This window comes from Eumetopias jubatus, unplaced genomic scaffold (genome assembly GCF_037043125.1).
Source record: "Eumetopias jubatus isolate StellerSeaLion01/CBP00866 unplaced genomic scaffold, mEumJub1_p1.0 scaffold_2, whole genome shotgun sequence".
NCBI classification, from domain to species: Eukaryota; Metazoa; Chordata; class Mammalia; order Carnivora; family Otariidae; genus Eumetopias; species Eumetopias jubatus.
Genome location: NW_028274808.1, coordinates 98,981,602 through 99,009,385, shown reverse-complemented (window position 1 = coordinate 99,009,385; position 27,784 = coordinate 98,981,602). Strand labels below are relative to the sequence as shown.

At 36.8% G+C, this 27,784-nt stretch overlaps 2 pseudogenes; one reads left to right on the top strand and one right to left on the bottom strand.

Annotated features, from left to right (window-relative positions):
- Positions 1-381: 381 nt before the first annotated feature.
- Positions 382-22,039, bottom strand: LOC114208191 (AKT-interacting protein pseudogene; annotated as a pseudogene).
- A 587-nt stretch (positions 22,040-22,626) lies between these two features.
- On the top strand, positions 22,627-23,754 carry LOC114208282 (hsc70-interacting protein pseudogene; annotated as a pseudogene).
- The last annotated feature ends 4,030 nt before the right edge of the window (positions 23,755-27,784 follow it).

Sequence of the window (27,784 nt, the reverse complement as noted above, 5' to 3'; positions counted from 1 at the left end):
GTGATTACTCTTCCCCTCTTCAGCCGAAGTCACAAGGTCAGAGAACTTTTATGTTCACCGTGAGAACCTGGTAAAGCTCCTGGAAATAAAACCTATGAAAGTGTGGGGGTCATTCAAGACTGCAGCCCCCTTGAGCTTCTTACTCTCACACTAGTCCTCACTCAGCCTCCAGCAAGTCTTCAAAATTACCGTCTAAGTGTCCTTCTCAGTTTATGGCTTCAGCAGCTTCTGCTCGAGGTAAGCAGATCTCAGAGGTGACTCTAGATTTGCCTGTCTCTCCAGATTTCAGGGCAGCAAGGTTCCTGGTCTGATGCATCCAAGAAAAGTCATGGATTTTCAGTTTGTTCTAACTTTTCTTGTTGTAGTCATAGAACTGACAACTTACAAGTTCTTTATACATTGGAGTTTAGACTGGAATTCTGTAACATGAACACATTTATTGTGGTGTTCATCAGGCTTCTTTTTATGAGACAGCATCTTCTCTATGAGTTCATCACATATAGAAGATTTCCATGGAGAAAAGCTAATTGCATAGGGTCTTCTAATTTAGATTTATCAAACAAACAAGGAGTGCACATTCTAGTGTTGTCAAGCATTTTACGTTCAGAAAGCTGAATATCTTTTCATATAGTATTATAGTCTCTGGGTTTAGGAGCTGTGCTGTTTCAACTCTCCATGGATTAATAAATACTTAACAACTATGTTTATAGTTCCACCTGCATTTTGCAAATGTTCTCTGCATATCTAGTTGACCCGAGTTGGGATCAACTGGCTATCAGTGAAAGACAGAAATATCAAACCCCATCATGAACAGTCACCATTTGGGTAGTTATCAGATAAACAGTGTAAACTGAAATATGCCATCTTGATAAAGTCCGTATGAATGTTACTCCAAACCACATTACTGAAGGGCTATAGAATGGCTACACATAGATACCAGGTAACTTCTCTGCAAGAAGAGAGTATTTCAGATCCAAGTGTCTGTAAGTAGTATGTGTGGCATTTGTTTACTGCTGGAGCAGAAGGTACAGTCTTAGTTGTGAGGTAAGCAATTTTATTTTGAGAATAGAAGGCGGCTGTATTTTTGGAGTTGTGTGTGGAGCTCTGGTTTTCATGTCCTGTTGCAGTATTCTCTTGACTACCAGACCATCTGCACACAGAACTTGTAGACAAGCTCCAGAAAATGGTTCAAAACATGTATTTCAAACAAAGAAATTAAATGATCTATGTCACTAATTTAATTCATCCTTATCATCCATTTTTCCAGTTGACCTATGATGCACCTCATCTTGATGCCTTCAATACAGTGCTCTTGGCACTTGACAGCTTATCTGGTCATAGTGTAAGCCTGCCTTCTGCCCACTCTCTTACCACCATTCCATTATGAGTTACTTTTAATTAACAAAATTATTTAAAAGAATGGCTAAAGTTGGGGCGAGGACATATTGAATTCATCAAATAAACAGCAGGATGCTGTAATTAAGTCTTTACCTGGAGCCTAACTCTGTTACAATATTGAAATTGATATTACTTCCATCCTCCATCTTCGAGTCTGAAAAAATGATATTCATAAATATTAATGTATTGTGAACTCTAAAGTGTCATGCAAACCAAGTTATTAACTCTTTCCAACTCTTTAGTACTGAAAAATTTACAATAGAGCTTTTTTTCCTCAAATGTTTAGTAGATCAAGAGTCTGCCATTTCCAGTTTTATTTATTTATTACATAGATCTTAAAATATTTTAGTTTTTCTATTAATTTATTTGAGACTTCCTTGCAGAATACTGCTTTCTCAAAACTGATAGGAATTTCAGAATTTCTAGAAGGTTGACAACATGAACCATCCAAATACCTTTAAACATAGTTAAGATGCTACTGTCTCATTAAATTGCCTACTTCTTACAAAAAAAAATCAAATGTTTCAATTAGAAAAAAATATTTCTCATTATGAAAGGGTAGCAAGAAAGATATTAGTGAATTTAAACAAAGAATTACAGCTACTGCTTTGTGATTTTTGTTCCATGGAATGTTGTTGGCAGACTCTAGGGTGACCTCATTATCCATGCCCCCTGGTGTTCTTGTTTTGTCTAATACTTTTCCTTCTAGTGTGGGTGGGACTTTTGAATTGCTTCTAATTAATAGAATATGACAAAGGTGACACATATAGGTGATATATATGTGTATATATATTACAAAATATTGTAACCCATTTTACTAGTAGATTCTCTCTCTTGCTGGATTTGAAGCAAGCTGCCATATTGTGAGTTGCCATGTGAAGGACATGTGGCAAGAAGTTGAGGATGCCCTCAGGCCCACAGTCTGGCAAACTACAAGGGACTGAATTCTACCAACAAGACTGTAAGTTAGGAAGTCGGGTCTCTTACAGTCAAGTCTCAAATGAGATCACCACTTGGCTGACACCTTGATTGCAGCTTTGTGACACCCTAAGCTAAGCTGTGCTCAGACTCTTGACCCAGAGAAACTGTGAGGCAATAAATGTGTGTTGTTTGAAGCCACAGAGCTTTTAGTACTATTGTTAAACAGCAGCAGGTAAATAATACACTGAGTTTTACAATGTTCTTTTTAATTTAAAGACTGAATATAACTCCTGTGGATGATTTTATTCATTTGCTCTAAATGAACACTCTTGTCAATTTTGCCATATGAATGGGAATGATAGCTAACATTTATTGAACTCTTCCTAGGTACCAGGCATGCACTATCCACTGCATGGACATTATCTCATTAGTTCTATTTTCCAGCATGGAAGATCCATCTCTTCATCATCATCCATTAAATCAACCAATCAATCTGAAAATCACAATGTACCTCCAATACAGATAGAAAACATTTAATTTTAAGAAATATCTGGTGGATTGTAAAGATTAGAATTCACTGAGCACAAAATCGTATGACTAATAATACAGAATTATTGAAAACAAGCAAAAGTATCATAAACTTAAGCAAAATTATTAAAGACATAAACAACTGAATCAGCATGACACTTAGATCATCTCATTCATCCTTCTGAGTAACATCAACTTAATGTCTTGAGTTATAAAATTATATGATAAGTGTAATCATCAAAAAGGGATGAAAAACAGAGACAGATTTACCATTTGCAAGCATTAGTCTACAATAAGGCAATAATGCACCCACCAAGAGGAAAAGATGAAACACAAGTTATCAAGCAAAGATATTTATTTCAAATCACGGCGCTCTTTTAAGAAAATCCTTTAAAAAAGAAACAAATAACATGTCACAGACCTACCGGGGATCAGAAAGAGTTTGGGCCATCCCCTTAACATGTTTGATACAAACTTATTACTACCAATCTTCTGGCTGAAAGCAATAAAACAGTTTCATAAAATATTGTTCAAATTTAATATATAGATTATAAAAGGAACCTGGTAATAAAACCGTAGAGTAGTATTTTGGTTATATGCAATATAGTAGTATTCAGTGACATATTCGCTTTTCCTGAAAGTATTAATATATGCAATTTCTTCAAATGTATTTTTTTATTTGGAGACAATAAAACTTTTAGTTTTTTTCTGAAATATTTGTCGTATATAGGCTTCTGTTCAACTTTATATGGTTATTGTTTTCTTTTAACTAAATTTTATTAATATGTTGTCCTGTCTGAATCCACTTCATTGAGATTTATTCAAATTCATTTTAAAATAAATACATTATTAATATTTCCTTTCACACAACCATATTATCATATTTGAATTTATTTACCTGTAAATATTTCAGTGTATTTATTTTATATCATTTTTCTCATTTTGTTCCAAGTTTTATAGAAATTTACTATAAATTTTGAAATTCTATGTATGTAAGTATGTGGTGCTGTTTTTAAATGAGCAAAACTGTTTCCTTTCCATAAAATTGGAATATATTTTCAACTTTTCCCTAATATAGGTAAGATTAACAGTATTTAACTTTCATCTAGAACTTTTTCCAAATACATTGAGATATATCTCATACTCTGGCAGATGATAACTTACAGTGACCACATTAGCTGATTTCTCTAGTTTTACAAATGAAGAAGTCCGTCGTGGGATGTTCAAATGACTTACACTTGACCTAGTAGAGAGTAGGAAGCAAAGTCAGGATTAGATCCAGTGATTTTGAGATTCTTAAAGTTCATCTTTATTTAAGTGCAAAAGTTAAGAGTCTTGACTACAATAGTATCTTATTTGTGATTGTCTATATTATTTTGACTTAACATTGTTTTATAAATATTAAACTGTCACTTTTTATTTGTTTGTTTCTCCAGAAACATTTCTTTGGTATAACCACACATAAGTATTACAACTGAGAAGTAATTTATTTTCCATGCCTTGTTTATTTTGTGTTTATTGTTTCCTTGCATCTTGTTATGAGTTCATGAATAGAGTGGAAAAGAAGGGGTTAATATGTTCTGCCACTCCAAAATTACTACCCACACCAAAATCATAGCTTAGTTTCGTTTCAAAACACATGTTTGCCATTTTTAATTACAGACTCAGTGATTAAGAATGGAATGAAAAAGAGACATGACTAAGGAGCAATTCAAATAAACAAAGAATTAAGATGTTGTAATATTTTTTTGAAGACTAGAGACATCTGTAATATTCCAACTAAATAGTACAAATAATGCACTCTTTTTTTTAATAAGAGCATTGAGTACCATAAAATATCAAAATAAAATATTAAAATCCTGAATTATTTTTCCTTTGTCTTCTAGTGTATGCCAAGTTCTGAGTTTTTTCTTTATTCCAATGTGTATTGTGTTCACTACTTCTGACTCATGAGATTTGAATCTTCTTTATTAAAGAGAATCTATATTGTGTTCAAACAATATCATGTTAATCAAATCTTGAATTAGTTATGCTTGTCCTGTAGGACTATTCACTTAGACCACTCTATTCAAAAGGAAGATATGTGATGTTTAATAGGAGTTAAATATTCTGATCCCATAGAATTTCTCTTTTATTGAAAGAGAAATGAAAGTGGAATAGCTTTTATCACCTGGGATTGTATCAGTCAAGATCCAGTTGCAGGAACTCTTAGGCATTCTAGCTGTTTCAGTAAAGACATTTAGGGAATGAGTTTCTTTCAGAATTATTGTGATGGTGCTAGAAACAGAAATGTCCCACCATGGACACTATGACTTCTGCCACATGAATCAGCAAGGTGGGAAAACAGCTGGTACATGAAATAATTAACTTCAACAAAACACTAAAGTAAATGTGATCCAGAGCTTAGGAATTAGCTGCAGCTACAAATGATATAATTGTTGCTTCTCAATATACACAAATTTGACACTGGCACAACAGTGTGGACATGCATCCATGGCTGTGCTGGCTGGCAGAGAAAGAGCTAAAGCAAAATGAAGATGGCATCTGTATATGTTTACCTAACAAATTCCATGTGCATGCCTTTAAATAGAGGAACATGGTGTGAAGAACCATGGATGAGAGAGTGTCTGAAAAAAAGACCGCTAGAAATACATACTAAAGGTAGACTGGAAGGTTTGAATAGAGGGTGAATGTCAAGCTATAATACCCACTCTAGTGTTCTGAATTTTTTGTTTTTTCTCATTTGTCATACTGTTCAATATCTTCTTCTGAGTCCCTTGGATTTATCTGTGAGGACCACCCTTTACCATATTTTAGAAAACAATGTTTTAGACTGTGGCATAAAACAATTTATTATTGCTTTTTAAAATTTTATTTTATTTTAAATTTTAGGCATCCTTCGTGGGCTGAAATTTTACAGGCATTTGTTAGAAACTATATGAATTCCAGGCATCATCCTAGGTTCAGAGAAAACAAAATTATTTATTTTCCTTGCTCTTTTGGTAGTATGCCACTCGATACAATACAATTAAGACAAAGAAGTAGAAGGAAGAACAGAAAGAAGAAAGTAGAATTAAAGATTTAAGAGCATTTATTCAGTCTCTACATAAAGGAAAGAATTACAAATTTTAAAAAGGTAGGTGTTTATAAAGGAAAACAAATAGATTTAACAACAATAGCAACAACAACCAAAAAAAATTTGAGACCCCCATTGATTAAGGCAACAAACATGAATTATTTCATTAAAAAGGGAAAACAAATAGCTAATATATAAAAATAGAGTAGAAATACATGTTAAAGGAAAACACACCTTTTTACCACTTAAATGGGTCAGGATTTAAGATGTTCTATTCAAATATATTTGTTCCTTGGTTTTGCTGGGAGGAGAATTCTGACATACTTCAGTTTTGAATATAAATTGGTATATAATTTTTGGAAAGCAACCCGGCAATGAGTAATAAGAGTCATTAAAAGTTTAGATTCTTCGGGCACCTGGGTGGCTTGTTGGTAAAGCATAGGACGCTTGGTTTCATCTCAGGTTGTGATTGCAGGATCTTGAGATCCAGCCCAGCATTAGGCTCTGCCCTCAGCAGGGAATTTGCTTGGGATTCTCTCTCTCCTTCTCCCTCTGCCCCTCCCCTCTGTGTGCTCGCTCTCTCTGTCTCTTTCTCTCTAAAATAAATAAATAGATCAATCAATCAATCTTTTAAAAAAAGTTTAGATTCTTTTAAATTTTTTATAATGTGACTAAAAATGGTAGAAGTTGTATCTGTTTTCTCATCTCTGTATCTTGTGCAGCTTTTAAAGTACCTGACATGAAGATAATTTTTAATAAATTTTGCTGGATGAATGAATGAAGATTTATCAAAGCATAAATTTCAATAGCAAAATAACCTAAAAAAATCCTGATTGTCAGCATTAGAGGAAGATTTAATTTTTGGCCTATTCATATGACAAAATGTTATTCAGCCAATAAAATAATACACATATAAAATTATTATAATGACAAAGGAATGCTCTTTAAGCAATAATACAAAATAAAGTAGTCTTATCATAGTCTATGCTTCATTATCTCAAATAAATTTAAATTGAAGATATGATAACATTTTAGCTTTGGGTCAAAGTTACTTGTGTTCTTAGAATCAGCTCTTCTGGAGGGACTCTTCCAATACTTCACTCGCCTATTTTTTTTTTCACTCGCCTATTGATGATGGAAGTTACAGTTCAAATTGTTCAGTATTTTCAAAATTTTTCATTTTAACACTTCTTTGACATAACAAATATATAAATTACCTATAAGTCAAAGACATCCATTGTCTTTATTCTCAATATATTCTAACATGAAATTCAATGTCAGATTCATTTTAATAGTAAGGCAGTTTTTGACTATTACCCATATTAACATACGTTTAGTTTGAGATAAATTGGTAGTTATACTTGTAAAGATAAAATATGACCGACACTTGACATATTATGTATTTCAACAAAAGAATAGATTGTCACAAGCAGTTGTTGGACTGAACAGTTTCTCCAAATTATGGTATGTAATTACTAGTTTGTGGCAAATGCCACAGTATTGAGAAGCCTAGTCTCACATTTAGTATAAGCAATTTCCATTCCAGCGGGTTTGCTCACATACTCACATGTACTATATTATGAAGGATTTTAAAGCTAACCCTTCATTTTGTTTCTCCCATAAGTGTGATGTTAAAAAATATGATTTTAGTTTCCATCATGTAGTTTCAGATTTATTTACATACACTGGTTGTTCCACATAATCTTTGAAATTGAACACTGGACAGAATTTAAAAAAAATAAGCAAACATATATATTACATAAGTGTGTGTGTGTGTGTGTGTGTGTGTGTGTGTGTGTGTGTAAAGCAAAGAGATATAGATAATGGAAAAAGAAAGCTAAGTACCAAATAATACAGGCCAAAAAAATTTTATAAAAGACTAGATAGGATAAATGTTTAGAAAAAAATAACTTTTGTCTCTATCCTGTGTTGCCTTGAGGAAATTACTGCCTGCTTCTCTACAGAAATGGACAGCAACAGCCTAGACATCAGTGTCCTCATGAAATAAGTACAGACTACCAGTTGTCTTCAGGCACTGAATATCCCACACTACTATCCAAAAATCCCTAGTGCTGTGGATTACAATTTAGGGAGATCATGAGTTCCCAGTCATAATACACCTCACAGTTTAAAATTCAAGACTACAAAAGGTCAGAAGGTAAAAAGAAAAAAGTGCAGTTGATGCAAAACAGATATTGAGATTTTGAATCATATTCAAAATATTGACTTTATACATATACACACATACATATGTTAAAAAAAAAGATTACAAATGGGAGCAGTCAACAATGGTCATCTGGTAGAGTTTTCAGTACAAATCTTATCTCCCATGCTCTAAAACAGTGGCCAGCAAATGTCAGCCTTCAGGCCAAATTGGGCCTTCTTCTTGTTTTTGTAAATGAAGTTTTATTGGAACATAGCCATACCCAGTACTTTCTATATTATTTAGAGCTGATGTCACATTACAAGGGCAAGGTTAATAAGTGGTATGGCAGAAACTGTCTGATCCTCAAAACCTAAAATATTTACTATCTTGCCTTTTATAGAAAACTTTTGCCAATTCCTGCTCTAAACTCACAGACTGAAGCCTGGCTTTTGATTCCCTCTCAGCACACATTACATGTTACCAGCACAGCCAACACCTACCAGAGCAAGAGCTCACAAGCCAAAATAACTAAACACATGAGAAAAGCAGTACCTTAGAGAAAGTCAAACTGGACAAACTAGGCCATAATGAGGAGAGAATTTTGATAGATGGAACAAGACTCTAAAATTAGTATTAAAGATAGAAAGGTAATTGATGGCCACCGTCAATACAAAACAAGAATTAAAATTCATTCAAAATGAAATAGACAGGGGCACCTGGGTGGCTCAGCTGGTTAAGTGAGCAACTTTTGATCTCAGCTTAGGTCTTCATCTCAGGGTTGTGAGTTTAAGCCCCCCATTGGGATCCACACTGGGCATGGAGCCTACTTAATAAAAATAAATAAATAAATAAATAAATAAATAAATAAATAAATAAATAAATAAAATGAAGTAGACAATATTAAGTATGAAAAAATATGAGTTGATATAAAGAGAACTAAATGTTAATCAGTGGTAGGTTAAATGCCTATATTTGAACAGTGAAATTGTGAGGTGGAACATCAGATTGAGGATTTTTCGCAGAAGGCAGCAAGAAACACTATGAACTGGCTTATGGACGAGTACCAAGAAATAAGATTTTTCCAAAGGAATTAAAAAATGGAAAGAGAAAAATATTCCAAGAAATAAAGTAGTTTGGGGACATCTGGATGGCTCAGTCGGCTAAGCATCTCACTCTTGATCTCAGCTCAGGTCTTGAGCTCAGCTCTTAAGCCATGCATTGGGCTCCATGCTGGTTGTGAAGCCTACTAAAAAACAAAAAACAAAAAAACAAGATAAAAAAGGAGGTTTTTGTTTTTGTTTTGTTTTTTATTCTTTAATATGCCAGGCTATTATTTACTACTAAAAAATTATTAAAATAATTTAAAAATTATCAAATTTTAAAATATTTTCTTAAAAGATCAAAAAGCTGACATTATATGATAGGAATTACCATATAAAGTTTAGGAAAAGATGAGAACCTACAGAGCTAACTTCAACATTAAAGTAGCTCTTGCCCTGAAGACATTTGCCAAAATTTTAAATAAAACATTTAATTTTTAAGTTGTGGTAGGATATGAAAACTAAGAAAAAGCTCAGACATCTCTGAGAGTGTGGAGCCTAATAGGTAATCTTCTATTAAAGCTGTAGGTCCCAAATTGTAAGTCCAGTTGAGATAACTAGATATATATACCTAGTCACCCTGCCTTCTCCAAAACACTGAGAATAAAGTTGCCTTGGAACTGATTAGAATAGGCAATGGAGAAACATGTCTAAGAGTTGCAGTCACAAGGCTGCTCTCAAAATCACAAGGTAGCATAGGAAAAAAACAAAACAAAACAAAACAAACAAAATATAACCAACCAAACAAACAAAAAAACCAACAAAACTCAAGTTATGAATTAACTGTATTTGCTTGTTCCAAGATTCACTTTTTGCCAAGGGGTGGGGGGACATCCTATTTTAACATTTAGTAGTCAGAATGTATATTATCTTTGCTAAAGACCCAGCAGCAATTGTGACTTAATTATTGACTGTACAAGAACATCAAATATGCAGTGTCAGTATGTTAGGAAAAAAAAATCAAAGACAAAATAATGGAGTACTTTTTCAATAAATACTCACTTTGAGCTAATTTTCAATGTGAAAAAGATCTTAAGTGTACTTTGTCCAATTTATCTTGCTTATAGCTTCCTTTTTATACATATAAAAGAATGACACATAACAACAATCAAAATCAGTTTTAAAAAGTCTTTAAATAAAAATCCAGTTATGGAAAAACATTTTTTTTTTTTTTGTGGTTTACTTGTCAGCATTACTTAGTGATTTATAAAATGCTATTGCTTTTCTATTCCTTTTGTTGCTTTATTTTATTTTTTTACTTTAGCTTCAGTGAAAACAGTAGCAGTTGCTGACTAGTAGTAATCCACATATACCTAATAGAAGCCTTTACAGAAGCACATCTCTCTTAAGCCTCAAGGAACATCACAAATAATTTGCCAATTAAAATGAACAATTGAGATTCAAACTTTACTAGTTAAACAAAGAAATTATTTACGATGAGCAGAAACTAGCAATAACAATGGAAAGCAGAAACAGATGATTACATATTTCTGATATTGGCATTGTCAGACACATATTTAAAACAGTATCAAAACTATGTTTAACATATTCAAAGAAATAGAAAACAAGTTGAAAATATCTGTGGGGTATAGTTAACTACAAAACACAACAGGATATTAAGGTATAAGAATTCAGTAATTAAACTGAAAAATAAATGGATGAGTTTAGAAGTAGGTTAGACACAGCTGAAAAGAGAATTAGTGAATTGGAATACAAGTAAGAAAAATTATTCAGAATTAAGCATAGAGGAAATGAAAGAGAAAAATATTAAAGTGATATTATAAGACATAGAAGGTATCATGAGAAGTACTAATATATGTCTAAGTAGAGTTACAGAAGGAAAAACAAGGAGAAAGAAACCCAGAGTAATACCTGCAAATATAATGGCTGAACATTTTGCAGAAATAATGAAAGAATGATCTGTATCATGAAGACTTCAATTTCCAAGCAGGATTACAAAACCACTTTATATCTACTCATATGCCAAAATAAACTGCAAAATACCAAAAATAAAGGGCATTTTAACAAGAGTAAGTGAAAAATATCTCTTGAGCAAGAGATAAAAAGAAATTAGAACAAAATTGACAGCAAAGTGAAAGTAAAACTTCTGTGTAATTAACTGTTTATAAATATGAATAATGATTTTTGAGAAAAAAGATTCATGTGAATTGAACTATCAATGTATAGTATTAGAAATACTCTTATTGATTTATTTTCTTTTTTCATATTTGCACTAGAATGGCATATGACAAAAAATCTTTGTCTAAATGACTTTAAAATAATTTTGAATTTTGAATTTTATTCTATATTTTTATATCTCCAGCGTTTTTTTTGATTGTTCCACTTTTTAAATTTTTCATTGTTATGTTAATCACCAAACATTACAACATTATTTCTTGATGTAGTGTTCCATGATTCATTGTTTGTGCATAACACCCAGTGCTCCACGCAGAATGTGCCCTCCTTAATACCCATCACCAGACTAACCCATCCCCCTACTTTCCTCCCCTCTAGAAACCTGTTTGTTTTTCAGAGTCCATGGTTCATCTCCTCCTCCAATTTCCCCCCTTCATTCATTCCCCCCTTCAGCTGAATTCCTGAGACCAGACGAAATCCAGGTCTCCTACTCCTCTGCCATCTTGCTCCACCCCATGAATTTTATTCTTAAAGAAAAAAATCTTTCAGGAACAGGGGGCACTATAAAATATTTCTACCAGCAGCTGCTATTTTAAAGGAAATTCAAAAAGATATATTTCAAGCAGAATGCAAATGGTCCAGGATAGAATGCTTGTGTTAGAATGCAGACTGAAAAGAAAAAAAAAAAAAGCGTGAAGTACATTATTGTCTTTTTAAAAACAAAATTGCTGTGTAAGTTTAAAATAAAATGAAGAATTGAAAAGAAATACCAAATTAAGATGTAAGTTGAAAAGTAAATGAATGTATATAAAATGTGTTGTTCAAGAAGAAGCCTCTTTTTTGCTTAAGGTATTGAATTATTATAAACCTCGAGAAGAATGTATTTTTTAATTTATAGAGGTAAAACTAAAATAGCCAAAACAGAGCACATATCATCCAATGTAGTAGAGGAAGATGAAAGAAATATCTAATTAATTAAAAGCAAGTAAGAAACACAGAAATAAGCAAAAACATACAACTAGAGAAAAAATAACAAAATTGGATAGAAGATAGAAATATAAGAGCAATTGTAAATTGCTTACATTTACATTAATTTACATTAAATGTAAATAGATAAAAAGCTCCAGTTAAGAGAAAATAATTAGGATGTTGATTTTCATAAAATGAACATATTTTCAAAAATAATACTATGTCAAAAGACACCTTTAAAACATTAGGGTATAGAGAATAGTTGGTAAAAGGATAGAAAAAAATTTGCCATGATAATATTAAAGAACACTGGTTACCTGTCCACATATTAGACAAAAATAGACTTTAAAGGAAAGTACATTATTTGGAATAAAGAATCACATCTTAATCAGAAAATGTTTAAGTCATGAAAAATATATAAATATTTTATATAATATATACATATATAATGTCTTAAAATACAGAACAAGAATAGCTATATAACCATAAGGAGATTTAAATCTTCAATCAAAAATGCAGGTTTAGGGGGGCTTGGGTGGCTCAGTTGTTAAGTGTCTGCCTTTGGCTCGGGTCATGATCCCAGGGTCCTGTGATCAAGCCCTGCATTGGGCTCCCTGCTCCATGGGAGCCTGCTTCTCCCTTTCCCACTCCCCCTGCTTGTGTTCCCTCTCTTGCTGTGTCTCTCTCTGTCAAATAAATAAATAAAATCTTTAAAAAAATGCAGATTTAACATGCCTCTTTTAGTATCAACACACCAAGCCAGCAGAAAATCAGAAATGATATATAAGATTTGAGTAGCATAATTAATAAATAACTTAATGGTTGTGGATAGAACCCTGCACCCAAGAACTACAGAATTCACATTCTTTTTGGAGTGTTATCAGTTCATTTGACGTCTTGAGACAGGATGAGATCACCAAGGCAGAGAGCTTAGAAAAGAGAAGGGAACAATTTGTTCAACTCTGGGGTGCTAAATAGTAAAACATCTGAGACTGAAAAATAATGGTCCATGAGGCAGGATGGTATCCTGAAAAGCAAATGAGTAGTTAATCAAGGAGAAAGAAGTGCCCATCAACTGCCACCCTGATAGGAAAAAAATCAGTAGGGAGCCTGGGTGGCTCAGTCAGTTAAGTGTCTGTCTTCAGCTAAGGTCATGATCCCAGAGTCCTGGGATTGAGCCCTGCATCAGGCTCCCTGCTCAGCGGGGAGTCTGCTTCTGCTTCTCTCTCTGCCCCACCTTCCCACTCGTGTTCTCTCTCTCTCAAATAAATAAATAAAATCTTTAAAAAAAATGGCAAAAGTTAAAGATAAAAAAAGAAACTTAAAGGTATCAAGAGAAAAACAATTAGTCACATATGACAGAAACTCTATGACTGTCAGCTGATCCTTTCCCAGAAACTTTGCAGGCAAGAAGAAAGTAGCAGGGAATGCCTGAGTGGCTCAGTTGGTTAAGTGTCTGATTCTTGGTCTCAGCTCAGGTCTTGATTTCAGAGTCCTGTGATCTCAAGGTTGTGAGTTCAAGCCCCATGTTGGGTATGGAGCCTACTTAAACAAAACAAAAAACAGGGAGTGGCAGGATATATTCAAAGTGCTGAAAAAGAAAAAAAACTTACAACTAAGAATAATTTACCTGGCAAGATTATTGTTCAGAATTGAAGGAGAGATAAAGAGTTTCCCAGAAAACCAAAACCTAAGGGAGTTTATCACCACTGAACCAGCCTTATAAGAAATGTTAAAGGGGGGGGGGGCGGAGCAAGATGGCAGAGGAGTAGGAGACCTGGATTTCATCTGGTCTCAGGAATTCAGCTGGATAGGCATCAAACCATTCTGAACACCTACGAACTCAACAGGAGATTGAAGAGGAGAGTAGCAACAACTCTCTGAACAGAGAAGCGACCACTTACTGGAAGGTAGGACGTGCGGAGAAGTGAATCCGAGGCGATATTCAGGAGGATAGATGGCGGGGGAGGGGACCTCCGTCGGCCGCTTCTGGCAAGTGATAGAGCCGTGGAGCACAAAATAGGAACTTTTAGAAGTTGGCTCCGCTGAGGGACGTCGCTGCAGTGGCTAAGCGGGGGGTGGAACCCTCGCGGGACAGTGTGGTCTCAGAACCCTCGGGGTCACAGAAAGACCAGGGATGCCTGAGGGCAGCAGAGCTCCCAGGTATTGGAGCGGGGAAGCCGGCTGCAGAGACGGAGCCGAAGTGCAGGCTCTCAGCTCGGGGTTGCCATAAACTGTGATCCGTGGCCCACTCGAGCCACTGCTCCTCCAGGAGGGACCCAACAAGCGGCAGAGGTGGGGAGACTCCCCTTCCTCTCCGGGGAGGAGCGGCGCGGGAGCGCACCGCAGGGATCTGCTGGGTTTGGAGACTCCACACGGGGTTGGGCGCCAGAGATAGAAATGCTCGGTCACAGGCCCGGTGAGCACGGAGTCCGGCCGGAGACAGGGGAGACGGGAGTGACGGGCTACTTTTCTCTGGGGGCGCACTGAGGAGCAGGGCCCCAAGTTCTCGGCTCCTCCGGGGCGGAGATTGGGAGGCTGCCATTTTCACTGTCATCCTCCAAAGCCGTAGGGAAAGCTTGCAGGGAACAAAAGCCCCTGAGAGCAAACCCGAGCAGCTTGCTTAGCCCAGACTGACAAGGGCGGGGCAATTTCACCTCCGGCAAAGACGTTTGGGAACCACGGCAACAGGCCCCTCCCCCAGAAGATCAGCGCGAACAGCCAGCAAGCCAAGACCAAGTTTACCGATCAAAGAGAACGGGAGAACTCCAGCGCTAGGGGAATACTGCACATAGAATTCATGGCTTTTTTACCATGGTTCATTAGTTTTTCAAAGTTAATTTTTTAACGTTTTTTTAATTTCTCTTTTTCCCTTTTTCAACCAACATCTTATCAATCCCTTTTTTTAAAAAAACATTTTTTCATTTTTCATTTTTAGAGTCATATTTCATCCCTTCATGGTAGTTACCCTTATTTTTGGCATATATATATATAAGTTGTTCTCTCTTTAAAATTTTGAGATACAGTTTCTTCTAACAGATCAAAATATACCCTAAATCACTAGTGTATGGCTTTGTTCTAGTCTCCTACCTGATCACATTCTCTCCCTTTTTTTTTTAAATCTTCTTTCTTTTTTCAAACAACTTCTTATCGTATCAATTCCTTTTATAAAATCTTTTATAATTTTCATGTTTACAGTCATCTTCCATCCCTTCATTGTATCAACCCTTATTTTGTACATATATAAGTCTTTCTCCCTTTAAAATTTTAGGAGGCACTTTTTTCTAACAGACCAAAATATGCCCAAAATCTAGTGTGTGGCACTGATCTATGCACTAGCCTGATCATATTTGATCATATTCGGGTTTTTTTGTATTGTTCTGTTTTTGTTTCTATCTTTTTCTTTTTGTTTTTTTTCCTCTTTCTTTTTTCTTTCTTTCCCTTTCTTTTCCCCTGGTTTCAGGTCTTTTCTGATTTCTATAGAGTATATTTGCTGGGGACGTTGTTAACCTACTAGCATTTTGTTCTCTCATTCATCTATTCTCCTCTGGACAAAATGACAAGACGAAAAAAATCACCTCAGCAAAAAGAACAAGAGGTAGTACCGTCAGCCAGGGACCTACTCAATACAGACATTAGTACAATGTCAGACCTAGAGTTCAGAATCATGACTTTAAAGATATTAGCTGGGCTTGAAAAAAGCATAGAAATTATGAGAGAAACCCTTTCTGGAGAAATAAAAGAACTAAAATCTAACCAAGTCGAAATCAAAAAGGCTATTAATGAGGTGGAATCAAAAATGGGGGCACTGGGCGCCTGGGTGGCTCAGTTGGTTAAGCGACTGCCTTCAGCTCAGGTCATGATCCTGGAGTCCCTGGATTGAGTCCCGCCTCGGGCTCCCTGCTCAACAGGGAGTCTGCTTCACCCTCTGACCCTCCCCCTCTCATGTAGTCTCTCTCTCTCTCAAATAAATAAAATCTTAAAAAAAAATGGGGGCACTAACTGCTAGGATAAATGAGGCAGAAGAGAGAATCAGCAATATAGAAGACCAAATGATGGAAAATAAAGAGGCTGAGAAAAAAGAGAGAACCAACTACAGGATCATGAGGGCAGATTTCGAGAGATAAACGACACGATAAGAAGAAACAACATTAGAATAATTGGGATCCCAGAAGAAGAAGAAAGAGAGAGAGGGAGAGAAGGTATATTGGAGCAAATAATAGCAGAGAACTTCCCTAACGTGAGGAAGGAAACAGGCATCAAAATTCAGGAGGCACAGAGAACCCCTCTCAAAATCAATAAAAATAGGTCAACACCCCGACATCTAATAGTAAAACTTACTAGTCTCAGAGACAAAGAGAAAATCCTGAAAGCAGCTCGGGAGAAGAGATATGTAACCTACAATGGTAGAAACATTAGATTGGCAAGAGACTTATCCACAGAGACCTGGCAGGCCAGAAAGGACTGGCATGATATCTTCAGAGCCCTAAACGAGAAAAATATGCAGCCAAGAATACTATATCCATCTAGGCTATCACTGAAAATAGAAGGAGAGATAAAAAGCTTCTGGGACAAATAAAAATTAAAGGAATTTGCAAACACGAAACCAGCCCTCCAAGAAATATTGAAAGGGGTCCTCTAAGCAAAGAGAGAGACTAAAAGCAGCACAGAACAGAAAGAAACAGAGACAATATACAGTAACAGTCACCTTGCAGGCAATAAAATGGCACTAAATTCATACCTTTCAATAGTTACCCTGAATGTAGATGGGCTAAATGCCCCAATCAAAAGACACAGGCTATCAGATTGGATTAAAAAACAAGACCCATCAATATGCTGTCTGCAAGAGACTCATTTTAGACCCAAAGACATCCCCAGATTGAAAGTGAGGGGGTGGAAAACCATTTACCATGCTAACGGACACCAAAAGAAAGCTGGGGTGGCAATCCTTATATCAGACAAATTAGATTTTAAAACAAAGACTGTAATACGAGATGAAGAAGGACACTATATCCTACTTAAAGGGTCTATCCAACAAGAAGATCTAACAATTGTAAATATCTATGCCCTGAACATGGGAGCAGCCAATTATATAAGGCAATTAATAACAAAAGCGAAGAAACACATTGACAGCAATACAATAATAGTGGGGGACTTTAACACCCCCCTGACTGAACTGGACAGATCATCTAAGCAAAAGATCAACAAGGAAATAAAGACTTTAAATGACACACTGGACCAAATGGACTTCACAGACATATTCAGAACATTCCATCCCAAAGCAATGGAATACACATTCTTCTCTAGTGCCCATGGAACATTCTCCAGAATTGATCACATCCTAGGTCACAAATCAGGTCTCAACTGGTACCAAAAGATTGGGATTATTCCCTGCATATTTTCAGACCACAATGCTTTGAAACTAGAACTCAATCACAAGAGGAAAGTCATAAAGAACTCAAATACATGGAGGCTCCTACTAAAGAATGAATGGGACAACCAGGAAATTAAAGAAGAATTAAAAAATTCATGGAAACCAATGAAGATGAAAACACAACTGTTCAAAATCTTTGGGATACAGCAAAGGCAGTCCTGAGAGGAAAGTATAGAGCAATACAAGCCTTTCCCAAGAAACAAGAAAGGTCTCAAATACACAACCTAACCCTACACCTAAAGTAGCTGGAGAAAGAACAGCAAAGAAAGCCTAAACCCAGCAGGATAAGAGAAATAATAAAGATCAGAGCAGAAATCAATGAACTAGAAACCAAAAGAACAGTAGAATAGATCAACGAAACTAGGAGCTGGTTCTTTGAAAGAATTCACAAGATTGATTAACCCCTGGCCAGACTTATCAAAAGCAAAGAGAAATGACCCAAATCAACAAAATCATGAATGAAAGAGGAGAGATCACAACCAACACCAAAGAAATACAAACAATTATAAGAATATATTATGAGCAACTCTATGCCAGCAAATTAGATAACCTGGAAGAAATGGGTGCATTCGTAGAGATGTATCAACTACCAAAGTTGAACCAGGAAGAAATAGAAAACCTGAACAGACCTATAACCACTAAGGAAATTGAAGCAGTCATCCAAAATCTCCCAACAAACAAAAGCCCAGGGCTAGATGGCTTCCCAGGGGAATTCTATCAGACATTTAAAGAAGAATTAATACCTATTCTCCTGAAACTGTTCCAAAATATAGAAATGGAAGGAAAACTTCCAAACTCATTTTAGGAGGCCACTATTACCTTGATCCCAAAACCAGACAAAGACCCCATCAAAAAGGAGAATTACAGACCAATATCCTTGATGAACATGGATGCAAAAATTCTCACCAAAATACTAGCCAATAGGGTCCAACAGTACATTAAAAGGATTATTCACCACGACCAAGTGGGATTTATCCCTTGGCTGCAAGGCTGGTTCAACATCTGTAAATCAATCAACGTGATACAATACATTAACTAAAGAAAGAACAAGAATCATATGATCCTCTCAATAGATGCAGAAAAAGCATTTGACAAAGTACAGCATCCTTTCTTGATCAAAACTCTTCAGAGTATAGGGATAGAAGGTACATACCTCAATATCATAAAAGCCATCTATGAAAAACCTACAGCGAATATCATTCTCAATGGGGAAATGCTGAGAGCTTTTCCCCTAAGGTCAGGAACACGGCAGGGATGTCCACTCTCACCACTGCTATTCAACATAGTATTAGAAGTCCTAGCCACAGCAATCAGACAACAAAAAGAAATCAAAGGCATCCAAATCGGCAAAGAGGAAGTCAAACTCTCACTCTTTGCACATGATATGATACTGTATGTGGAAAACCCAAAAGATTCCACCCAAAACTGCTAGAATTCATACAGGAATTCAGTAAAGTAGCAGGATATAAAATCAAGGCACAGAAATCAGTGGCATTCCTATACACCAACAACAAGACAGAAGAGAGACAAATCAAGGAGTCTATCCCATTTACAATTGCACCCAAAACCATAAGATACCTAGGAATAAATTTAACCAAAGAGGCAAAGGATCTGTACTCAGAAAACTATAAAATACTCAGGAAAGAAATTGAAGAAGACACAAAGAAATGGAAAAACGTTCCATGCTCATGGATTGGAAGAACCAACATTGTGAAGATGTACATGCTACCTAGAGCAATCTACACATTCAATGCAATCCCCATCAAAATACCATCCACTTTTTTCAAAGAAATGGAACAAATAATCCTAAAATTTGTATGGAACCAGAAGAGACCCCGAATAGCCAGAGGAATACTGAAAAAGAAAAGCAAAGCTGGCGGCATCACAATTCCAGACTTCCAGCTCTATTACAAAGCTGTCATCATCAAGACAGTGTGGTACTGGCACAAAAACAGACACATAGATCAATGGAACAGAATCGAGAGCCCAGAAATGGACCCTCAACTCTATGTTCAACTCATCTTTGACAAAGTAGGCAAGAATGTCCAATGGCAAAAAGACAGTCTCTTCAATAAGTGGTGTTAGGAAAATTGGACCGCCACATGCAGAAGAATGAAACTGGACCATTTCCTTACACCACACACAAAAATAGACTCCAAATGGTTGAAAGACCTAAACGTGAGACAGGAGTCCATCAAAATCCTAAAGGAGAACAGAGGCAGCAACCTCTTCGACCTCAGCTGCAGCAACTTCTTCCTAGAAACATCGCCAAAGGCAAGGGAAGCAAGGGCAAACATGAAATATTGGGACCTCATCAAGATAAAAAGCTTTTGTACAGCAAAAGAAACAGTCCACAAAACCATAAGACAACCGACAGAATGGGAGAAAATATTTGCAAATGACGTATCAGATAAAGGGCTAGTATCCAAAATCTATAAAGAACTTATCAAACTCCACACCCAAAGAACAAATAATCCAATCAAGAAATGGGCAGAGGACATGAACAGACATTTTTCCAAAGAAGACATCCCAATGGCCAACAGACACATGAAACAGTGCTCAACATCGCTCGGCATCAGGGAAATCCAAATCAAAACCTCAATGAGATACCACCTCACACCAGTCAGAATGGCTAAAATTAACAAGTCAGGAAACGACAGATGTTGGCGGGGATGCGGAGAAAGGGGAACCCTCCTACACTGTTGGTGGGAATGCAAGCTGGTGCAGCCACTCTGGAAAACAGTATGGAGGTTCCTCAAACAGTTGAAAATAGAGCTACCATATGATCCAGCAATTGCACTACTGGGTATTTACCACAAACATACAAATGTAGGGATCCCAAGGGGTACGAGTACCCCAATGTTTATAGCAGCAATGTCCACAACAGCCAAACTGTGGAAAGAGCCAAGATGTCCATGGACAGATGAATGGATAAAGAAGAAGTGGTATATATACACAATGGAATATTATGCAGCCATCAAAAGGAATGAGATCTTGCCATTTGCAACTACGTGGATGGAACTGGAGGGTGTTATGCTGAGTGAAATAAGTCAATCAGAGAAAGACATGTATCATATGACCTCACTGATATGAAGAATTGTTAATCTCAGGAAACAAACTGAGTGTTGCTGAGTGGTGGGGGGTAGAAGGGATGGGGTGGCTGAGTGATAGACATTGGGGAGGGTATGTGCTATGGTGAGCGCTGTGAATTGTGCAAGACTGTTGAATCACAGATCTGTACTTCTGAAACAAATAATGCAAGATATGTTAAGAAAAAAAAAAGAATAAGATAGCAGGAGGGGAAGACGAACCATGAGAGACGATGGACTCTGAAAAACAAACTGAGGGTTGTAGAGGGGAGGAGGGTGGAGGGATGGGTTAGCCTGGTGATGGGTATTAAGGAGGGCACGTTCGGCTTGGAGCACTGGGTGTTTTGCACAAACAATGAATCATGGAACACTACATCAAGAACTAATGATGTAATGTATGGTGATTAACATAACAATAAAAAATTTAAAAAAAAATGTTAAAGGGTCCTTTTTAAGCAGAAAAAAAGGGCCAAAACTAAATATAGGAAAATAATATGAAAGAAAAAATCTTACTGGTAAAGGCAAATATATAGTAAAGGCAAAGAATCAGCCCCGCTGCCCCCCAAAAATTCCATAGATTGCTTTGGAGTAGGTTAGGGAAATGTGAGAGGAGAGAAATTAAAAATTTCTTTCTTTCTTCTATTCTTTTTGAATATAACACATTGAATAAATAGTGACAAAGGGATATATATTCTATGTACCAGGGAAGGTGCTGAAAGCAGCAGTGTTTGCTGAAGGAGAGGGCTCTTAATTAGTTTTCACATATTTTGAAATGTAATTATATATTAATAAATATCCTTGTGCTACAGAGGAAACCATAAAATAAATTACTAAATATTTAAAAGTGAATGATAATGAAATCACAATACATAATATTTTATAATTAAACTTTTTTTGTGGAGTAAGGGTAATCTAGTACTTTGAGGGAACTTCATAGTTTTAAATATATTTATCAGGAATTAAAACATCTAAAATACTGAATTAAACACTTAGCACAAAAAGTTGGAAAGCAACAGAACTGAACAAAGAAATAAGAGTAAGAAATAATATAGGTAAGGACAAAAATCCTACCCACCTGTATCAATGTTATCAAGAACTGTTTTATAAGACAGTATTAAACCCACCCCAAATCAATGTTAAATTCACAATAGTAACCGTACATCTGAAATTCAGCCTACCTGCAAAAACTATAGTAACTTCAATTCCACAGCTAAAAGTTAACGAATCTTGAACTCCTCCCATTTCTGAAAGTTTGCCATCTCTGATGGCCAGACTTCCCCAAATCTCAGATCAGTTCTCTTCTTTGCTCAGAAATACTGTGTCCTACAAATGCAGCTCTCACTTGTTTAGCAAGTAATCAGCTCTTTATTTCAGATATGGAGTGGAGGCTTCTTCCTTTGACATTATGTATCCCAAAGATATTCATTTCCATATGGGGACAATTACAAGGGTATTCATTGCAGACTAATTTGTGATGTCAGGGAACTGGAAGCAAACTGGGAGTCTACAACTGTGTAAGTAGATGTAGGTTAAGGGTAATGGATACATCCCTAATAGTAAAAGGTAAAAGTCAGAAACAATAATTTAGATGTCCACATATAATAGCAACACATATAAATCTTTAAAACAGTGTTTGGTAAAAAAGATAAGAAACAGGATGAGACACATACACAATATAATCCAAATCATTTATCTCAGTCAAAAATACAGGACAACTCCCCTTCTACACGATCACGCTGAGCTAGTACACGGGCCTGGAATCGGGCCGCAACCTCAGCCGCGCCTGCCACCTGCCGCCTGCCGCCTGCCGCCTGCCGCCTGCCGCCTGCCACCGCCTCTGGACCATGGACCCCCGCAAAGTGAGCGAACTTCGGGCCTTCGTGAAAATGTGTAAGCAGGATCCAAGTGTTCTGCACACCGAGGAAATTCGCTTCCTGTGGGAGTGGGTGGAGAGCAAGCTTCCCCTCCTGCTACCACCTGCCACTCATAAAACTAAATCAGAAGACAATATCGAGGAAGAAAAAACAGATAGTAAGAAGGCGGAGGAAAACATAAAGACAGACGAATCATCAAGTGAGGAAAGTGATGTAGAAATTGACAGTGAAGGTGTGATTGAACCAGATACTGATGCCCCTCAAGAAATGGGAGATGAAAATGTAGAGATAACAGAGGACATGATGGATCAGGCAAATGATAAAAATGTGGCTGCCATTGATGCCCTAAATGATGGCGAACTACAGAAAGCCATTGACTTGTTCACAGATGCCATCAAACTGAATCCTCGCTTGGCCATTCTCTATGCCAAGAGAGCCAGTGTCTTTATCAAATTACAGAAGCCAAATGCTGCCATTCGAGACTGTGACAGAGCTATTGAAATAAATTCTGATTCAGCTCAGCCTTATAAGTGGGGAGGGAAAGCACACAGACTTCTGGGCCATTGGGAAGAAGCAGCACATGATCTTGCCCTTGCTTGTAAACTGGATTATGATGAAGATGCTAGTGCAATGCTGAAAGAAGTTCAACTGAGGGCCCAGAAAATTGCTGAACATCGGAGAAAGTATGAGCGAAAACGTGAAGAGCGAGAGATCAAAGAAAGAATAGAAAGGGTTAAGAAGGCTTGGGAAGAACATGAGAGAGCCCAGAGGGAGGAAGAAGCCAGACGACAATCAGGAGCTCAGTATGGCTCTTTCCCAGGTGGCTTTCCTGGGGGAATGCCTGGTAATTTTCCTGGAGGAATGTCTGGAATGGCAGGGGGGATGCCTGGAATGGCAGGAATGCCTGGGCTCAATGAAATTCTTAGTGATCCAGAGGTTCTCACAGCCATGCAGGATCCAGAAGTTATGGTGGCCTTCCAGGATGTGGCCCAGAACCCAGCGAATATGTCAAAATACCAGAGCAATCTAAAGGTTATGAATCTCATCAGTAAATTGTCAGCCAAATTTGGAGGTCAAACATAATGCCCTTCTGACAAATAAAGCCCTTGCTGAAGGAAAAGCTATGATCACCTAATGGATGTCGCAATAATACAAACCAGTGTACCTCTGACCTTCTCATGAAGAAAGCTGGGGTGCTGTGAAGAGAATCCCTACCCCTCTGCCCCACATGCAACTGAAACATTCTATAGTGGTTTGCCATTAGGGTATTCATTCAGATAATGTTTTCCTACGAGGAATTACAAACTTTAAACACTTTTTAAACCTTAAAAATATTTAAAAACATATTAAAAGGGTGTGTTAGTCCCTAAAAAAAAAAAATACAGGACAACTCTATAATACATATTTTGCAAAAATATGGAAACAAAAAGACACACTTTCCCCTCATTAGAATATTTGCCTCTGGGAGTCCTGTAATGGGAGTGAAGAATGATAAGGAGAGGAGAGTAAGGTAGAACACACTAAAATAAAGTAAGCCAAATATAATGAAGAGAAAAGGGAGAGAGGCAAGAGGGAGGGGAAGGGAGAGGAGAGGAGAATAGAAAACCTAGGGGAGAAAAAGGAATGGCGGTGGGAATTGGAAGGGAAGAGAAAAGAGAGGAAAGGAGAGGAGCAGAAGCAAGAGAGGGAAAGACAGGGGGAGAGAAGGACTAGGAAGAGAGGGGAGAAGGGAAGGAAAAGGGGGAAGTAAGAAGGAGAGTACTGTTCCAGACAGTGCTGCTAATGTGCTATAAATTAAAGAGTATGACTAACCGAAGCTTTTTTACCTGGGGTCTAAAACACGAGAAAAAAAATTCAGACAATTAATGAAGTAATGATGGCAAATGTGTACAGATCAGAGCAACAAATGATCATAAAACTATTGGTTTTTATGTATGTTCTAGAGCTCACATGAGCTGTATTCTCTAGCTTCTTTCATGCCTGGACAAAATATATATATATATATTTATAATTTCCCATACAGTCTATTAAAATTGATGAATATCTTCTCTCTTAGAAGCATCTATTTTCATGTTTCTTGAAAGCTCTCACTAAGTAGTTCTTTTCTTAAAACAGTTGAACTTTTGGTGGAAAAGCAAAGATAAACAAAACTTTTTTTTTTTTCAAACATTCAGTCTCTATATGTCTATTTTCTTTTATTTAACTTTTTTGCGGGGCATCCTTACTTTTCATCATGCACTGTATTATCACAATTTTTGAAACCCGAGAGAATAAAATATAATAAAGGCTTCATCCCTTGTCTTTCAGTATAATCTTTTTCTATGCCGTATCTTAAATTATGTACCTATGTATACCTAGACTGTAATTTTATGCATAGGTGTTATCTATAAATGAATGTCTTACTTTAAAGTAATTATCATGGAAAGCTTCCACTTACTCAAATAACCATACCATAGTCTAAATCATTTTTGATAATCCTCTTTCAGAATTGTTCACAAAGTTATTTTATGTACTGAATATACACATATTTATAGAAATATTACTTAATTTTGCCATATCTCATTTTTTAAATTAAAAACAATATTACACAAAATGAACACCCCATTCCACAAAATGAATGATTTTCACCTGTTCTCCCAAATTAAATCCGCTTATAAATGACTAAATTTAAAACTATAGGGACTAAATATGGAGATTACTCCACAGGTTCTACAAACAAACAAACAAAATCAAACAGAAGTACCTGATCTCTTACAACAAGTATCTAAATGTTTTCTTTCTATTCTTTCTTACCTGAGTGATTGAATTGTGGCGCATTAGCAACAACAACAAACAAAAAAAAAAAACCCTAATATTCTTTTAAAACCATACACCATAGCCATGATTTGGTCCCACAAAGAAAGAAAGAGACAGACAATAAAATAGACTCTTAAATGTAGAGAACAAACTGATGGTTACCAGAGGGGCGCCGGGTGAAAAAGGAGCAGGGGACTAAGATCACACTTATCATGATGAGCACAGAGTAATGTACAGACTTGTCGAACCATTATATTGTACAACTGAAATGAATATAACTGAATGTTAATTATAGTTGAATTTAAAAAATGAATAAAAAACCGTTTAGTTCTGCTTCAGTTAATCTACAAATCTTTGTTGGCTAAATCACACCAGAAAAATGGTATTACGATTGAAACTTGTTGGCAGAGATATGGGTTTGGGAAAAGAATTAAAAATGTCTCTCTTTTAAAAGAAAAGCTTCCAAAGTTTTAGAAAGTTTTCAAGTCCTAAAAATACAGAATTGTTGAAATTTAACTTTCTTGTTAGAAATGTTGGAATTTAACTTTCTTGTCTGTTTCCAATTCACTCATTATATATGCTATATATGTCATTATATACAGTAGTGGAATATGCAAAAGTGAATGTTCTAACCTAAACAAAGGAATTGGTGAAAGCATTTATAGTATTCAGATTTCTATGTATTAGTCTCAGGTTACAGGCTGTCTACATCAGAGGACTTGAATTTGCTCTCTGCTCTATTGCTCTTAAACTTTTTTTTTTTTACCTCAAATAAGGAAAGGCACTAGGAGATTCCCAAAGATCTTTTTTCTTTGTCACTATCCCTAGGCAAGAAGGAGGAATTAGCCTTGTAACCAGATCTTTTGAGTCTCTGCATTTAATTTTAGGCAAGAAACCAGACAACTAAAGGTGTAAGGCTGACAGAGAACAGCAGAGGGCAGTATTTACTCAAAGCTGAATCATGTCAGGGCTCAGAAAAAAATTTGGTGGGGTCACTGTGGCAGAAATGTATGACATATGCCCTATATTTGCATTCTTTGGCTTAAATTCGTATTTTCTAAATGGTTTCCCTTAAAGGGGAAAGAATACTCACCTGATTCCCAGTAACTTTTTTTTCTTTAGTGAAACAATGCATGCCACCGCAAAAATTAGCTACAGTAAATAGCAGAAGAATTAACCCGAGTGCAGTACGTGGCACGTGGGCATTTTAAAAAAAATTTTGATTTCATTTTATTTATTTCTATTTTTCTCGTATCTATCCTTTCCCGAGGTGAAAAACCAAACCAAACCAAACCAAAAAACAACAACAACAAAACCGAAACACAACTTCATCAGGATTCCTTTGGCTACAAAACATCAAGGGGGAAATACTCCAACAGAGATCAAAATTCCAAACTTTGCAACAGGAAAAGATCTCCATCTTTCCAAAGGGCTATCATTGTTATTGCTGAAACTGTAAGATTTAGCTACTGGCACCTGGGATCCATTTGGGAAGGGAAACAAAACAAACACTGAGTTCCCTTGGCTTTTCCTATAGGAAGTCCAAAGTGCGATTGGTAGATTGGTACTGAGGCCTTGGTGCCCCTAGTCACCTGGAAGGGAGGGGAGGGGGCAAGTGCAGGTTTAGAGTTTGGCCCGCTCTGGACCTCAGGGAGCTCATTCTGTAGACAGAGGAGGAACGAGGACGATTTTGCGTGGCTTCTGTCGGGTCGCATTGTACAGCAGCTCTCTCCCCTCCCATCGAAAGAGAGGAGGCAGGAAATGGTTAAAGCAAATCTGCACTGTGCATTCCCAGACAGGCTTTGCTTAATCCTTCCTCCCCGGCTCTAACAGACCCTCACCCCCCGCCTTTCTTTTATTTCTCTCGACCCCCTTACCCTGAGTTATTACTAGCATAACAACCTAACGGTCTTCCCTCAGACCCCGCCACTAAAGTTATTTATCTGCAAACCTGACCCCACCCCCATCTATCCTGCGGCAGCTTTTTGCTGTTATTGCTCTGACGCTGGCCAAGATCTGACCAAAAAGAAAGAAAAAAAAAGGAAAAAAAATCATCCCCCTTCAGCGCCTCCGACTCGCCGGGCTCCCACACCCGACCGCCTACAGTCCTCCGGGAGGCTGGAGTGATTAGCATCCTGAGAAGCCAGTCGGAGGCCCAAAGAGCCGGAGAGCGCTCGCGGTAGGAGTGCCAGGCGGGGCTGCCTCAGCTCCGGCCCAATGGGGCTGGGGCGAGGGAGGGGCAGTAGGTGACAGGACCGGGAGCTAGGGGGAGTCCGGGCGAACTAAAGTGCGGGGATCAATGAGCGGCGAGCAAAGT